A 13,520-nucleotide genomic window follows, 5' to 3' on the forward strand; every position below is an offset into this window, starting at 1 on the left:
GGAGGGGGGCGGGGGGTCTCTTTTCTGTCCCTGATGATGATGATGATGACAACGATGAAGGTGATTATTATGATGATGATGATGATGATGAAGGCTCAGCTCTTCAGGGCAGCAGGTTCCAGGTGAAGCAAAACCTGCGAATTTTATTTCTTTTTATTATTATTATTATTATTTATATTATTATTTAATACATTTGTTTTCTTTTGCCGCTCAAGTCTGTCTAAGGTCGACTGGTGGATGATCTGTCCTGGTCCTGGTCCTGGTCTTGGTCCCGGTCCAATCAGGACCTGAATAAAGACGGTAACGTCCCGCTGCAGTGAAATATTGATTCCTAATCCCTGGCAGTCATTACTATGCCAGAAAATAATGGAGCACAGAATTGGATTTTGATTTAACACGCCACGTGTTTATTCTAATGCTGCGCGAGGACTTAATATTCTGTTGGTTCTCATTTTCAGCCACAGAGCGAGGGGGGTGGGGGCCTTAGATTTTGTTGTGGGAGACATTAAAAAAAAAGACAGAGGTGATGGGACGTCTCCCTGTCCTCCTCCTCTGCCTTTAATACACAAGGTCAGCTCCATGTAATTGGTTTGCTCAATGATCCTTAAGAGGAAAAAATTAAAAGTTGAGCAAAATAATGGCTGAAACAATGAGACATGATTAGCCAATCACAGAGCAGCACCTATTTGATCTACTTCCTGCTTCCACCACAGTCTTTATGGCTTTATTTAAAAACTTCAGTATATTAACTACATTAAATATTTACTAGACAAACAGCAGGCACACACTGCTACAGGAGTCAGCTCTGTTCTCAGCTCATCTTTATAAACTTCCTCTTTATTTTAGGGTCATCTTCATTCTGAGGTCATCATCATCAGGAGTCACCTTTACTCTGAGTTTCATCCTGAATTTGCGAATGTAGTTTTCAGTGTTCAGATGTGGACCACTTATGTAGGTCCTCCTGAACCTCTCCAGGTTCCGCAAAGTTTCTCATTCACCCGTTCATACACACAGTGACTGGGTGAAATATATCTTCCTCTATGTGGTGCTCCATTATTGGACTCAGTTCAGTTTATATACAGCACTTAGTGCCAATTCACAACAGAAGTCATCTCAGGGCGATATACAAATGAAGAAAACAAGTCAAGTCATAAATCCAATTCAAATCCAATTACAGTCAATTCACTTCCTATTATAACACATCCCATTCACATTCAGTATATTAATAAAAGTTATCTATGTAAGGAAGCCAGCAGATAATAATTATACCTCTGATGAGCATACCGGGGGCAGTGGGGGACCAGAGCCCCCACCCTTTGACTGGAGGACCACCCTGAGCTCATGAGCAGCTAGCTGTTCGTTTCATAAAGTCTGTAAAATCCAGAAGAACAGACAGCTCAGGCGAAGAACATGAGAATAAAATCGGAGACATCGAACGGGAGACAGAGAGGATGTAGATTCATGTCTTTGTGTCTGTGTGTGGAAATAAAGACAAATAAAAACTCAGCTGCTTTTAGTGAAAAGGGAACAGTTGTGGCGGTCACACCCACACAGGACCATCCCAGCGGGCGCTGTGGGAACACCCCCGAGTCACAGCCACCCCCACCCCCCACACACACCCCAACAGAGCATGACTGCATGAGTGTGTGTGTGTGTGTGTGGACCTGTGTGTGTCTTGTGTCTACAATTATTCTAATGAAGGTTAACGAGCTCTGCTCAGACTCCTCTTTATTAAATTAATCTGAGCCAGTAATGAATCATAATTACTATAATTAGCAGCTTGAGCTGCCTGATGTGGTGCTTTCATCACTTCTCCAACACACACACACACACACACACACACACACACACACACACACACACACACACACACACACATTTCCCCTGCCTTTGCTTGCTGTGAGCCTATGTTCACACAGAGCAGCTTCTTTCTCACACCAACCATGGTACATTATTAGGGGTCCAAGCCCTCAGCAGAGTTTCCATGTTTCCAGTGGAGCGTAGAAACTCATTGAAGCTGTTCTGTTTTTTTTAATTTGTTTTCTTCTCCCTATTTTTTCTCTTCTGTAAATGAAACTCAAACTGCAGCCCGAACCGCTAGGCGATATAGGACGATATTTGCAAGGTGGGAACTAGGGGTTACATACACTCAGACATGTCCACCCATAGGGGGCACTATCGTTCAGGATGACACCTTTTGACCTGTAACTACTAAACAGTAAGACTTACAATCCCAAACCTCAGATCTGTTAATTTCAACAAACATTTCTGAATAATATGAGCCACTCCCATTCCCATCTTTTTTCTTTTCCTGCCTTTATTTTAAAAGTAGATTTTACAAAATTTGCAAAACCTACTTCTGATATTTTCTACAAGGTGTAAAGTTTAATTGTCAGGAAGCTCACCTAGGTAAGTCTAGACATCAAGCTGAATGTAAGCTGTCAGGATTTGTAACAATCGTTCACAATCCATCAATCTGTGAGTATTTTCAGAATTTTATGACAAACTGGATTTTTTTAAATTTTATTTCAAGGCCTATACAGACAACTTAACATAATGACGTGAAACTACTGCTCCTAACAATGAGAAGCAAAGACAGCTCTGATTTTGATCCACTTTTTTTACAAGCCTTGAACAAATAAAAAAATAAAGTGGTATGCAGATCAGCTAGAATACCTGCCTTAGTACTCAGGGGTAAAGAGGTAAACATGTCTACGTGTAGGTGGCGCTATTTTTAAGGTTGACACATTTTGGTCATTATCTTCTAAAATAAAAGTCACATCATTAACTACTTTATATGGTAGTAATTGTTGAATAAACATATATATCTTTTTTGTCAATATAAGTTCTCTTTAAAAATTTACCATTTTTGCAGAAAGTTCCAAAATGTTAAATATATTTCTGATTACCTCCGCTTGACTTCAAGGCCAATCAGTGTAAAACGTTTTACGTAACACAGAGAGAGAATTCTGACAAAAAGCTGTTCAGGAGAAGTTATTTACTAAAATGGGAAAGTTTTATGTGCTAATAAATAAAATGGTAAAATGAGTTTATTTTTTTAATTTTTATTTATTGCAACACTTATCTGTAAAATTTTTAATGCAAAAGTAGATAATGGCTTTTTGAGTAACTGTACATATTCTAAATGCCCACCACTAGTGGGCACTATAAATTAATTAAATTAATTTTATTAAAAGTTGGGAAATTGACTAAATCTCTATGCCAATCAGCACAACACTCAGCAGGCCTCTTCTTGAGAACATCTTTCTAAGGGTTTCCAGTTCATTTTGGAGCTTTACATTTTTTTGTGAACTATGAATTTTTGTGTGTTGATGCTCCATGTGAATAAAAGTTATTACTTTTTAATAAAAAAAATGTGTCAACTTATGATTATTAAACAAACAGACTTATATCAGAGCAGGAGTCTGTTGTGAGTTTTTGTTTTGAGATTATTTAGACAAACAGTTGATTTTAAATTGATTCTTTAAATTTAGCGCAAATATTTCCAGTCAGTCCGTCCGTGTTTTACTCTTCTATTGTGATTTTTATTTGCCTAAAAACTTTTAAAGGATGTAACATGGCCGTAACAAAAAGTATTGACTCAGAAGGCAGCCACCCTTCCCCACTCATCTCTGATGTCGTTGTGTCCTACACACACACACACACACACACACACACACACACACACATGTCTGTCCCACTATCTTTGTGGGGACTTTCCATTGACTTCCATACATTTCTACAGCCTAACCCTGACCCCCACCCTAACCCTAACCATTACCAGTACATAGCTAACCCTAAACCAAACACCTTAGTCCTAAACCTAACCCCTAACCCAAAAACATCATTTCTCCTCGTGGAGACCAGGCTTTGGTCCCCACGAGGAGCAGTCAGTCCTCACAAGTTAGTATATGTTAGGAAAATTGTCCCCACGACGTAGGCAATACAAGTCCACACACACACACACACACACACACACACACACACACACACACACACACACACACACACTAACATCTAAGCACTCTGCATGTTACAAAATGCAAAGACAGTTAAAAATGACTTTAAACTAAACTAAAAAATACATAAAAAGTATATCTTCCAGGACTTTGAATAACTGCTGAGGTCAGCATGCCATCCCTGTAACCCTACTGGCTCTGCACTGGCCATCCCAGCCTCAACTAGTGTTTACACAGATAATTCTCAGATGTCCCAGTGCACTCGAAAGCAGCATTCCATCCCAGAGCTGTTCCCCCCTCTGTTCTGTCACTTCAGACTCAGCGTGCATCAGACAGATCAAAGGAATGAAATGTGTGGATAATAACGGTGTAAGGTGTGTGTAGGTAAACTGAAACAAAGTCGGTCTGTTTCTAGAAGCTAGTGGATGCTAACACATGACATGAGCCGTGCTAACAGGGAGAGAGGAGAGAGAGCTGCTAACAGCTTCCTGCAGCCACACCATGACTAAACTTTAAGAATAGTTTGGTGTCATTTCTACAATTTTACATTTCTGATCCTAATACAGCACAGTGCTGCTCCGTCAGGACAGATTATATTTTATTGTCGCCCGCTGCCAAAGGCGACAGGTGAAAGTGTTTTTTCCCCATGTGTGCACGTGTGTGTTCGCTTGTCTGGCTGTTAGCAAAATATCTCATGAACCAGTAAGCAGATTTTGTTGAAACTCAGAAAGTAATCATTGGATCTACAACCGATTAGCTTTTGGAGTCACCCCAATTCAAGACGGGCTTGACATTTCAAACATCAGCAAACAAAAATGGCTGCGACTCAGTCAGTTATAAGGATACTGAGCTGAGATTCGGAGTGGTAGTAGCTGAGAGTCACATTCTTTGAGTGCAACCACATCTCCTGTGAAATTTTTAATCGAAACGTCTGTAACTGCGTCCCTTCTCAGCACCAGGTTAGGTTGAATTTCTGGCAGGAGGGATTTATTTACACATTCCTTCAAGAAACGCTCGGCCTCTTAGAATGTAAGTCATAAATCACCAGAAACAACGGGGCTAACTTCAATAGATTTTAGCCAAGGTTCTGCATCAAAAAACTTATTCCCTTGACTTCTAAAACCAACTATTATACATTTTATTTTTATTTTCTTAGGGCAATAAGTAAACAGGAAAAAAACCTCACAAGATGTCAGAATATTGAAAATTCTTCCTCTGGAGAAGACTAAAATACAAGCAGAAAGAGATATATCAGGTAGAGGAGGTCAGAGCAAAGGACAGACTTCCCCTCCATCATCTTCCATTGTGTTTGAGCCCATGTTTTCAATTATCATATCCACTCTGACTGTCTGTCCGTTAGCAAAATATCTCATGAATCACTTGAAGGATTTTAATGAACCTCTGAAAGTAATCGTTAGATGCACAACTGAGTCGTTTTTAGAGACAATGAGCTATAATTTGGTTTTGATGGTAGCTGTTAGTGATCCTGAAGACATACCAGGTGTGACTGCTCACAGTCCTTCAGTTATTTGTTTTAAACTTTCCCATAAAATGTTGGGAATAATATCTGTTAGCAAGATATCTCATGAACCACTGGGTGGACTTTAATCAAACCTTTAGGAAGTAATCTTTATATGCACATCTAAAACCGATTACCCTTTGGAGTCAGGTGATTCAAGATGGCTGCTACAGCTACCTTAGAAAATGCAAAGTTGGCTAAGACAATTTTATGGCTATCAACACACAGTTTTGTGTGGTTGTTGAAAAGAACGATTACCAACAAATCCTCTGACCGCTAGCAAATCGCTCAGTTCTTTGTTCTAATTTTTGCAAAATATTGTTGGGGGACAATGTTTGTTTGCAAAATATTTCAAGAACCACCAAACAGAAAAACTCTCAGAGAAAAATCATTGGATGCACGTCTTCAAATGATGAACGTTTGGAGTAATTCTGATAAAATATGGCCGCCACGGCTAAATGCACCAGGCCCCTTCAAAACATCACCAGGAACCTTTTGAGTTCAATACTTCTTGTTGTGGTCATTTTCTGCCTCTCACTCCATCCCGTTCCTTTCAACCGTTCTTTTGTTTCTCTATTTGTGTCCTTTGAAGGTTCCATATTTTAGATCAGTCCTTCTCCTCTTCCCCATTCCAAGAGTAATGACCCTCCAGGCTGCACTAACACACTGACCCCCCCACCCTCACCATGCACACACACACACACCCACACACACGCACACACACATACCCACAGTCAGACACTCAGATAACATCTGACCTGAAGAATTAATTAAATATGATAGCTGATTAAAAATAGCATAACTAATAGTGTAATATCTCAAGCTGTCGTTTTTAATAGTCAACATTGTGTGTGTGAGTCTTATCTGCTGCAGACAGACGCTCTCACTATTGATTCCTGTTCATTTCAGTTGTCAGGCAGACCACTCATCTCATCTGGAATCATTAAAGTCTCCGGCTCTCTGCCTGTCTCTCACTCTCTCTGGGCCTCGCACCTGCTTTCCTTACGAACACACATTTCATTTTCATTCATTTTGATTTCAGCCCCGTTTTCTGACTGAAGCGGTGGAGCGGCTGAGAGCACACAAGGAATCCTGCAGTAACTCAGAAGAACATCATCAGCTAATGGAGAGTCCTTTTTATCTTACAGCTACATTTTTGTTTAAGAAAGATATAACACACACACACATACACACACGTCAGCAATTCCTTAATACTGAATAAACAGTTGGTATAGTTTAGATGGTCCTGGGTTTAATTCAGCGGGGTTGGAGGTCAGTGTAATGTAGTTTAATTTAGTTTTATTCCGTTTTAGTTCAGTTCAGATCAGCTTAGTTCAGTTTAGTTTAGTCTAATTTATTTGAGGTTTAATTTCTTTTAGGTTAATTTTCTTGGTTCAGTATGGTTCAGGTTTAGTTTAGTTCAGTTTAGATGGCAGCTGAGAGCACAGAGGCCAAATTTCACTAATTTATGGAAGAACATCATCAGCTAACGGAGAGTCCTCTGAGTTTCAGATCTGTAGTTCAAGAAAGATTAAAAACACTCATGGCAGCAATTCTTTGAGACCAAAGAAACAGTTTAGTTTAGGTTGTTTTTGTTCAGTTTGGTTTGGTTTTAGTTAAGCTTAGTTAAATTTTCTGGTTCAACTTGGTTGGTTTGAGGTTAGTTTAATTTAGTTTAGTTCAGATCACTAGTTAAGTTTAGCTTCATTCATCTTGGTTTTGAGTGGTTCAATTTAGTTTAGGTCAGGTTGTCTTGGTTCAGTTCACTCGGGTTTTAGTTTAGGTCAGTTCAGTTTTGTTAAGTTTGGTTTAGGTTTAGTTTACTTTAGTTTAACTCAGTTTAGTATGTCTTAGTTCAGTTGGTTCATTTTAGTTTAGTTTAGTTTTATTTAGTTCAGTTCAGTTTGGGTTTAAGCTTAGTTTACTTTAGTTTTCTTTGTTTACTGAGTTTTAGTTTAGTTTATTTTGTCTTGATTCATTTCAGCTCAGGTTTAGTTGAAATTGGTTTGTTTTAGTTTAGTTTGTATTCGTTCAGTTCAGTTTAGTTAAGTTTAGTTTTAGTTGTTTTTGTTCAGTTTGGTTTGGTTTAAGTTTAGTCTAATTTATTTTAGTCTAGTTTAGTTGAGCTTAGTTTGTCTTGGTTCAGTTTCATTCTTGTTTAGGTTAGTTTGGGTGCTGATCTTTGTTTGTCAGATAGTGTATGTTGTTCTGCACTAGCAGCATTCCTCTGCACACACCAGTTTAACACATGCAGTTGTTCCAAAAACCACTGAAGTTACGTATTGTAGAAAATCAACTTCAGCTTGTGATTGTGGGTTTGAACAAAATCCCTACAGAGTGACTGGTTTGTCTTATTGAAGCCACTGCGTTGAGTGTTTTGGCTTTTAGATTACGTTGAACACATGGCTACAAACAGAGAATTACACAGAGGAGGTTCTCTATTCAGACTGAACCCAACTAGGAGTGGAAACATTCAGGAAATGACAACACTGATGGGGACCATTACAAAACAGACAGGAGAGTAGTAAATGAATAAAGATGGAAACATTTTCACGCATCATTCAATATTTTACTAGCTGTGTTTTTACAGAAAGGTGGAACAAAGGAGACATGAACTAATGGACAATTGGTGAAGATGGACAGGTGACTAGGAGGCAGTGGTCAGGCTTTATGGTCACTTGAGTATTTAATGGTGGAAGTCACAGCTCAGTGTTTTTGTGAGCACGTTTCCAGTCAGTGAGTGTAGCTACACACAGCGCTGACATGTACACACTGTCCTTTAACACACCATCATCATTATCCATGTGAAGCTGCAACTTCTATCAGTAAATAAACCAAATGAGACACATGAACAAAAAAGAAAGGTTTTTTTTACACCTGATGACAGTATTTGTAGTTGTTTCAATTCCTGTTGTTCCTCACGTGTATCATGAACTCGGAGCTACAGCTTTAGGTTTTTGTCACACATTTTTTTCCAGATTTGCCACATTAGAACAATCAGATTACCAGTGTGATTTAATTAAACTTTTCTTTATTTTCACCAGATTGAGGGGAAGTCTCAGTCTGATGATGGTGCTACAGAAAAGATTACTCTCTATGGGGAATAAAAAAAACATGTTCAATTAAGTGATCAAAGAAATACCAGCCTGTACATCTCTTCATTTTCACTGTCAGTTAAAATAAACCTCTTTAATCCATCACAAGCAGAAAAGGAAACCGTCTGACTTCAGGATTCATAGCTCTCAGCTGAATCTGTTGAACTGGACGATTTAATGTTTCTAATATTCTTGTACAAGGCCTCAGAGTGATTGTGGTTGAGCTAACAAACAATGACACTGAAACTGCTGACCAGGCAATGTGCTTCTACACACCGTGAACCTGCAGATCAATGTTTATGAGCGATCACGCTCCTGACAGAGCAGGAAATGATGTCAGCCAATAAGTGTAAGCTAACATTAGGAAATGCCTTTTTATTAACTGCTAATTGATTTATCAGTTAATCATTCATCTGCCACTCCAACTTCACTGCTGCCAGAAAACAATGAACTTCTGCTTCACTTCTGTCAGTTCAGACCCTGAATCAGTGCAGTCTCTGGACTCCAAATGTTCTTGAACAGGTCTTCTGAGTCCTGAAGGTTTATCTAAACTTAAATCACTTCAGCCGCAGACTAATAACCCTCAGAAACACATTTTTCTTTTCACTCATTTTTAATTTCAAGGTTCTTGCTTCAGAGTGTTACCTTTGCTTAATTATTGTTAAATGAATATAATTGTTTAAATCAGGTTCAGATAAATTTGGGTAATTACTTGGTACTAAAATCAGGAATATTTCACCCAAATTTTGAGTGTTACTTTTCTTTGTTGTTGTTGATTTGTTATTGTTTGTTTGGAATTTTAATTTGGTTTAGTTTTAATTTTTGTAATAAAATCTTAAAACACAATAATGGTCTCTTTACTGATATAATGAATATGATGCAGAATTCCCTGTATTGACCGGATTTAGCCCTCAAGTGTTGACATATGATAAACAATAAGGGTTAATAAATTAAGTAATCTGAATATTGTTGACTGACACATTTGATCTGGTGCATATAAGGTGCTGGAAAAGTATCACCCCTCTTTTATCCTCATCCTTCTGCTACAATATTAATGTTATTAAAAAAAATAATAGGGATTTATCACTTAAACCAATTATATCACATGACACTGAAAAACAAAAAACAAACAAACAAACAAAAAAAAAACAATAAAATGGAAAACAAAATAAGTCGTCAGTTCTGACACCTGTGAGAGGAAATCATAGATTCACATTCTGCAGTGAGAGATGCTCTCGCAGGTCAGTATCAGAAGTCCTGAGGTTCTGGGACGGAGTGCAAGGAGGTCAGAGAGGTACTAAGGAACACCATCATGAAGGGATTTGTAGACCTAACTGGAAGCCAGTAGAGCTGAATGAGAGTTGAAGTGATGTGTTGACAGGCTTTGATGCAGGTAAGAATCCTGGCAGCAGAGTTTTGGACATTCTGGAGCCTTTCCAGATTTTTACTATGCGTCCCAAACAAGACACCATTACAGTAGTCCAGACAGTGAGGCAATTCAAAATATGGATGAGAATTTCTATCACAGTCAAGGAATAATAGCCTGAATCTTGAGATGTTTATGTCATTATTCCCAATCTGATACCTAAGTCAAGTCAAATGTATTTATATAGCACTTTTCAGCAACAAGGTGGTTCAAAGTGCTTTTGATGCCTATTGATCATTCTGACAATCTGACAAAATTCTTAACATCCTTCTGATCTAAATTCTAAGGTGAACTATTTAGTTCACTTAGAGGCAGAGAAAGGAACTCTTCATGTTTCATCATACCAAGACATTTTGGACAATTTCCTGCTCCCGACTTTGTGGGACAGATTGGGGACGGCCCCTTCCTGTTCCAACATGACTGCGCACCAGGGCACAAAGCAAGGTCCATAAAGACATGGACGAGCGGGTTCCGTGTGGAAGAACTTGACTGGCCTGCACAGAGTCCTGACCTCAACCTGACAGAACACCTTTGGGATGAATTAGAGCAGAGACTGTGAGCCAGGCCTTCTGTCCAACAGCAGTGTCTGACCTCACGAAAGAGCTTCTGGAAGAATGGTCAAACATTCCCAGAAACAGACTCCAAAACCTGTGGAAAGCCTTCCCAGAAGAGCTGAAGCTCTGATAGCTGCAAAGGGTGGGCCAACATCATATTATACCCTATGGATTAAGAATGGGATGTCACTCCAGTTCATATGTGTGTGAAGGGAGATGAGCAAATACTTTTGGAAATATGTGTAAATTTTAGGCAATACCAAAAGATTCCTTTGTTTTAGAAAAACTTGTAATTAATGTCCTAGTTCAGATTATAAAAGGGTTAATTTTTGCTTTAGAGCATTATCTTTGTAAATCATTGTTAAATGAATATAACTGTTTAAAACATATTAGGATATTTTAGAGTAATTACCTGGTGCCAAAATTAAGAATGTAATTCCCAAATTTTAAGTATTAATTTTTTATTCTTTACTTTTGCTGTGTTAAATGTTTGCTAATCTTAATTGTTTGTGATTTTTATTTTGCTGTTTAAAAACTTTTGTAATAAAACCTAAAAGGGCAAATCTCTTAATTGATAACTCCCTATAATTAAACAGATTCTACTGTGAAGTGTTGAAATTTGATAGACAATAAAAATAATATTAACTGTTTTATATTGCAATTTTTACTAAAACCCCAAACAGTTTGAATTACATTAACCCACAAACAAACATTTAATAATGTAGAAATTGTGTTGAAGCATAAGAATTTAAATTAAAAACTTAAAAAAACTATGTGTTTTGACAACTAAAATGGCTTTAATGTTTTCTTTTAATATTACATCTCAGGTCTGTCTTTACCCGTGTATTTGGGTCTTCTCAGCTCACAAAATGACACCTTCTAGACATTAGTTTACAGGCATTCTTTTTATTCCATAATGAATTTGCATTACAACTCTTACACTTTTTAGACTGGTAAAGTTTTCCAACTTAAAGTACAATTTCTCTAATGCGTCATATCTCTTGTGTCTCTCAGAATGCCTTTGCTGTTGTATTTAGAGGACCACATGCTGCCTTTTCCCACTAGAATAATGTAAATATTCAATATGCAACCATACTGTATATTATACACTGCCCAAGATGAATGTTAATTGTACCAGAACTGGCCTTTTTCTCTTTCTCCTTGTCACTCTTTTGAAGGTTACCCCGAGGAAATCTTTTCTACTTATTAATTTGACTTGTACATGTTCTTCTTGACCATCTATGACCACAAAGCCATCAGTCAACAGAGTAAGTACAATAATTATGTTGGTTTGTCCATGGAATGTGTGATTTGGCTTTATTGTCACTTTGGGAATGCCAAAGTATGCACACATATTTAAGAAGATCATCTGTTGAGATTGTCTGACCAATCATCATGGGCCACCTGGGGTGAAAATGGACAGATTTTTATCTCAGTCCTGTTTTTTTTTGTTGTTGTTGTTGTTTTTTAATTAGCTTTTTGTTATTACTAAATTAGTGAGGCTGTGCTGAGTTGGATGTTTGAAGTGGCCTCAGAGAAAAGGTCAGACTAAGAGTGATTCAGTCCTTGATGACGGAGAACCAAAGAAAACCGGTTACCTTTCCCAGATAAAGGAAACTTGGGCCCCCTCCTGTAGACAGGCCTGGAAAGGAGGATAAACAGTAGGTCTCCAGGTCCTGATGGTTTACTACCTGAATTTTATAACCTTTGCTTTACTGATCATTGATTTTTGATGTGTTATAATAAGACTTAAACTGACTGTGATGGAATTTGACTCTGGATCTGAGTGGGATTTATAATTTGGATTGTTTTTCCTTTTGTATATTGTTACCACTGAAACAGTAGAGGGTGTGATTGGAGAATAAGCTTCTGCTTAGAACTGCACAGGTTCTGTTCACTTGTAGCAGAGATGAGGTGAAGAGAGGACTGAAATTCCTGTAAGATCTGTGTGGGTCTGCAGGGCCAAAATGGTTCAACATAACACCTTTTTCTTTCACGCCGTAGCACTGATATCTCCACTGCACAGTCCTGCTGTGTGTGTGTGTGTGTCAATGATTGGTTTCTGTTTTATGGACTGGGTAGCAGAGAGCTAGTAATCCGTAAAAATAAATCTGCTTTATTTGACCTTAGTGTTAACTCCAATAAAATACACTTTACTGCAGCGAAGACACACACACACACACACACACACACACACACAGACAGATGCATGTGCAGCTATCAGGTCATAGCTGGCCACTAGACAGTGTTTATAAGGACACAGAGAGGGAACCCTTCTCTCTGCCAAAGTCCAGTCTCAGTCTGTGGTTCCTGCACATAACAGAAAGGTACCCTGCGGAGTATGACACATTCATTTATTAATTTAGGTGTTTAATATAAAAGGGTTTAACTGTTTACATTCCCTGGTCTCCCATAATGAATATAATAATGCATAGGTTTGAGCTGCTCTGATGAAGGCTCAGTGTTGCATTCTATAACACTTTAATTAGTTGACACTCACTGCTGCAGGTCGTAACTCCAAGTACAGTTTAAAAGCTCCGTTCTCACAGCTCATATAAAATGACTGTGTGTGTTGGTCAATGGAGGATAAAAAGAAGCTTCAGGAAAAACAGTGGGTTTGAAAGGATTTGGAACCGACTACTGTCAGTGGTTGGAAACGCAGAGACATCAACACTTTTTATAAGAGGTGTAAGCTTGCTGTCAACCCTCTCAGCAGAGAATTGCAGACCCACTCAGGATGTGAAAAAGTGCTGTCGAGCTGCTGTAGCCTCAGAGACAGTGAGTAGCTGTGGGAATCACACCTTCCTCGTGATAACATTTTAGAAGAAAGGTTTAAAGCAGGTTCAAGAGAAACAGCAACATTAATGGTTATAAATCTGGGGTAAATGTTTTAGTTCTTCAGTTTGACTGATTAGGTTTAAATACACAGAACAAACTCTTGAACAACACAAGTCATATTTTCAAAGA

This window comes from Kryptolebias marmoratus, linkage group LG9 (assembly GCF_001649575.2).
Source record: "Kryptolebias marmoratus isolate JLee-2015 linkage group LG9, ASM164957v2, whole genome shotgun sequence".
In the NCBI taxonomy this organism is placed as follows: Eukaryota; Metazoa; Chordata; class Actinopteri; order Cyprinodontiformes; family Rivulidae; genus Kryptolebias; species Kryptolebias marmoratus.